We start from the raw sequence: 4,934 nt of genomic DNA, 5'->3' as shown, positions 1-4,934 counted from the left end.
GTTAAGTGCAGGTAAACATTTTTCTGGCAGTCTCTGCTTTCAGCTAAGATCCATCTGATGTCAGCAATGATATCGCTCATTCATTCCATGTTCTCTTCTGAATACAGCTTGAACTTCTGGAAGTTCTCTGTTAATGTATGGTTGCAGCCAGTTTTGTAATATCTTTAGCAAAATTTTACTTGCATGCAATAATAATATAATGATATTATCCAATGATAGCTGCATTATACTGGGTCACCTCTCTTTGGAAGTGGCTCAAATATGGATCTCTTACAATCATTTGGCCTGTAGCTAACTTCCAAATAGATGAATGAGTACTTCCAGTGCCATATCAGTATGTTGTATTATATGAATTCCTGGTGCCTTGTTCTTTGCCAATGCCTTCAATGTACCTTGGATTTCTTCCTTCAGTATCATTGGCTCTTGATCATAGGCTACCTCCTCTTGAATATCAGCCAACTTGAATGGTTGACTATCAGCCATTTCTTTTTGGTACAGTGACTCTGTGCATTCCTTACATCTTCTTTTGATGCTTTCTGCATCATTCAATATTTTATCCATGTTATTGTTGTTAGGTGCCATTGAGTCAGTACTGACTCATAGTGACCTTATGCACAGAAGAACGAAACACTGCCCAATCCTGGGCCAACCTCACTAGCGTTGCCATGCTTGAGCCCATTGATGCTGCCACTTTGCCAATCCATCTCATTGGGGGTCTTCCTCTTTTTCTCTGACCCTCCCACCCTTACCAAACATGATATCCTTCTCCAGCGACTGGTCCCTCCTGACAATATGTCTGAAGTGTGGGAGACAAAGGAGCACTCTGGCTGCACTTCTTCCAACACAGATCTGTTTGTTCTTTTGGCAGCCCATGGCACTTTCAACATTCTCCTCCAACACCATAATTCAAAAGCATCAATTCTTCTAGTCTTCCTTATTCACTGACCAGCTTTCGCATGCATATGAGGTTACTGAAAAATAGCATGGCTTGGGTCAGGTACACCTTAGTCTTCAAGCTGACATCTTTGCTCTTCAACACTTTAAAAAGGTGTTGTGCAGCAGATTTGCCTAATGCAATACGTCATTTGATTTCTTGACTGCTGCTTCCGTTCAATATTGCAAGTCAAGGCTTGAATTTTTTCTTCAGTTCCCTCAGCTTGAGAAATGCAGACTGTGTTCTTCTCTTTTGGTTTTCTAACTCCAGGTCTTTGCACATTTCATTATAACATTTGACCTTGTCTTCTCGAGGTGCTCTATGCAATTTTCTATTCAGCTCTTTTACCTCCTCATTTCTTCTATTTGCTTTAGCATCTCTATGCTGGAGAGCAAGTTTCAGAGTCTCTTCTGACATCCAATTTGGTCTTTTCCATCTTTCTTGTCTTCTTAATGCCTTTTGCTTTCTTCCTGTATGATGTTCTTGATGTCATCCACAACTCTTCTGTTCTTCGGTCTTTAGTGCTTAATGCATCAAATCTGTTCCTGAGATGATCTCTAAACTCAAGTGGGATATATTCAAGGCCATTTTGTCTCTCATGGACTTGTTTTCATTCTCTTCAGCTTCAGCCTGAATTTGGATATGAGTAATTGATGGTCTGTTCCACAGTCTACCCCTGACCTTGTCTTGACTGGTGATATGGAGCTTTTCCACTGTCTCTTTCCACAAATATAGTCAATTTGATTTCTGTGCACTCCATTTGGTGAGGTCCATGTGTATAGTCATCTTATATGTTTTGGGGTTTTTTAAAGGTATTTGTAATGAAGGAGTGATTGGTCTTGCAAAATTATCATGTGTTCCCCAGTACTGTTTCTATCACCATGACCATATTTGTCAACTACTGATCCTTCCTCTTTATTTCCAAACTCTGCATTCCAATAGCCAATCATTATCAACAAATTGTGATTACATAATTGATCAATTTCAGACTGAAGAAGTTGGTAGAATTCTTCAGTTTCATCCTCACTGGCTTTAGTGATTGGCATTAACTGGTCTTCTTTGTAGGCATATGGATATTATCTTATCACAGACAGCATTGTACTTCCAGACAGATCTTGATATGTTCTTTTTGATGATGCCATTCTTGTTCAATTTCCCATTTCCAGCATAGTAAACCATGTAATTGCCGGACTCAAAATGGCTAATATCAGTCCATTTCAGCTCTCGTCTGTCAGTTTGTCAAACTGTGGTGTCTTGCATATTTCTGTGATTCTGGAAGCTGTGCCACAGGTATTTTAAATAGCAGCAGGGGCATCATGGTGGACAGGTGTCAGCTGAGCTTCCAGACAAAGACAAACTAGGAAGATGGGATGGACTACTTCTGAATATGAAAACCTGATAAACAGCAATGGAACACTACTTCTGAAGTCACTGAAAACCTGATTAACAGCAATGGAACACTGTCAGCAGCAGAATATTGAATATTGAAATGTGATGAAGAGCACCAGAATATTTGTCATCCTACTAGGTTTAACGTAGCAGTTATGAATCGGCTGCCAACCACAAGGTCAGCAGTTCAAAACTACCACCTGTTCTGTGGAAGAAAGATGAGGCTTCTGCTCCTGTAAAGATTTACAGCCTTGGAAACCCTGTACAGGGTCGCTACAAGTCAGAACCGACTCCACGGCCCATAACCACCACCACCACCACCACTAGGTTTAAAATAAGTCATCCCAAAGGAAAGGGGGAAAGAGAGATCTCATGATCACAAAGATAGAAGAGCCAGGAATGAAGCACATCCTTTGGTCCTGGATCCCTGCACTGAGAACCTCCTCAGTCCAGAAGTCAGAAAAAGAATGTAACACCTTGCTGAGATATCAAACAACAGTGACCGAGAATCAGCGGCAGCAGAACCAAAAGTCTGATGGGAGACCAGCAGGAGATGGTGTAGGGGCCTGGGTATGGTACACTTCCAGGTTCACTGAGCAGGCCCACTGAGTGCCTTCAGGCAGGAGGCTTGCTAGAAGAGTAGGTGCTTCTAGGCACTTGGTGGAGCTAGGTTTGCCAACCCATGGAGCAAGTGTTGAGACCCTTCAGGCTGAAGCTTACTGGCAGAGTAGGGTGCCTCTAGGCATTTACTGTCAGAGTTTTATAACATTTAACCAAGCAGGACACAGGCCAAGAACTATGGGACCCAGAAGCCAAAGACCAGAAGTGTGCCTGCAGTCACTACTGAGAAGACTGTCCTGGTTGAAGAACTATATCCTGCCTCATTTCTGATCTAGAGTTGTAATCTGTTACTCCCCTAATAAACCTCATAATTGTGAGTACTGCCTGTGAGTTTTGTGTGGCCATTGAGCCCAGCAGTGAAGTAGAGAGTGTTGTGGGAGAAACAGTTGATGTCAGAATTGATAAAAAGTTTAGAGTGGAGGCATGGCTGAACTTGACCTCATAGGAATCAGCCTTTGGCTGTTGATCCTGATTTTCCTCCCTGCTTGTGAAGTTAGAGGAGAACAGATCCCTCTACCATGCCATTTTTACAAGAAGAAATAGGGGGTTAACAGTGATGGGAAAATTGAATGGATTTAGGATAGGGTTACAGAGTTAGTTATTGCAATTGCTGTCAATACAATGTAAACTTGTAAAAAATTGAATTGGCAAAAGCTGCATGGTAGATATGCTTACTACAATGAAAAAGAGAGAAGTTGCTGAGACTGCTTATATAGAAAACAAAACCCCATAGAATTTGGTCCCTGCTTTGGAGGTTTAGAGCTATGGTTACATGGGACACTCCTGAAACTGACCTAATAAAGCTCTTAGTGCTTCTGTTCTACCTCCTATTTCAATGTGGAGTCCCTGGGGTCTTAACAGCTTGCCAGCAGCCATCAGGATATGACAGTTGGTCTCTCTTCATCTAGAATTTTGGCACATATTGCCTCTGTTTCCATGAGGTCAGAGCAACAGCTACATCTTCTGAACATTTTGATCAAAGATCCCATAGAAGAATCCTGATCAACAAGGGGAAAATGAAGAACAGAATTTCAAATTCGCATGGCCTCCAGAAAGTCTGGAGCCATGAAGGCTAGATGAACTCTGGAAACTATTTCCCTGAGTTAATCTTTAAACCTAAAACCAAAAATATCCCCTGAAGTCTTCTTTACACCAACAGTAGTTTAGCTTCACTAATGAAGTGTGTCTACCTTAGATCTAGCTCTATGGGATCCAGTGACAACAGCTTAAAAGATGACCAAGAACCTTAACAGGCAGTGAGTTTATCCATGGGACAGGAACAAGCCAGAAGCAGTGGGCGAGAACTGTTGCACACCTTGAATAATATAATCAATGTCTCTGAAGACAGCATCAGATTGGTATATGATTGGCTGTGTATAGTCTCAACAACAGCAAAATCCTTTTTTTTCATTGGAGCCAATAACTATGCCCAACCCGATACTAGTTAATTCAAAATCCCCCCAATGAGGCCGTGGAAGGAAAGAGAAGAAGATTAGAAAACAAAGGAAAACAAATCTGTGGCCTCGAGTAAATTACAATTCAGTTGAATGTAAGTCAGACATCCATAGCCTAAGGACTGCCTATAACATTTGCATTATGGTCTCTCACAGAAATGCAACTGTTTGCCTCAAAAAAAAAAAAAAAAAAAGATGACTCGTGTTACTGAGGAGAACTCCTCAATAGGGGGTTCTATTGGTTACAGTCTTTACAGAAGATGGCCAGACCTTTCTCACATGGAGCCACTGGTTGGGTTCTAACCAGCAACCTTTACCTTAGCAGCAGATTGCAAAATAATTGTACTACCCAGGTTACTGGAACAAAGTTAACTTTTTTTTTTCTTTATCAGTGAGTCAAAGTCCACTCAGAAGGGACTACAGCCAATTTACATGACTGGTCATTTTATTCATCAGAATCCCAAGGTCACTAGCAGCAGCATTATAAAACCCCTGGATTATCCCCATAGTTGCCTGAGTAAGAGAAGAAGGCTTCA

This window comes from Chrysochloris asiatica, unplaced genomic scaffold (assembly GCF_000296735.1).
Source record: "Chrysochloris asiatica unplaced genomic scaffold, ChrAsi1.0 scaffold00003, whole genome shotgun sequence".
Lineage (NCBI taxonomy): Eukaryota > Metazoa > Chordata > Mammalia > Afrosoricida > Chrysochloridae > Chrysochloris > Chrysochloris asiatica.
Note: the sequence above shows the minus strand (reverse complement) of the source record.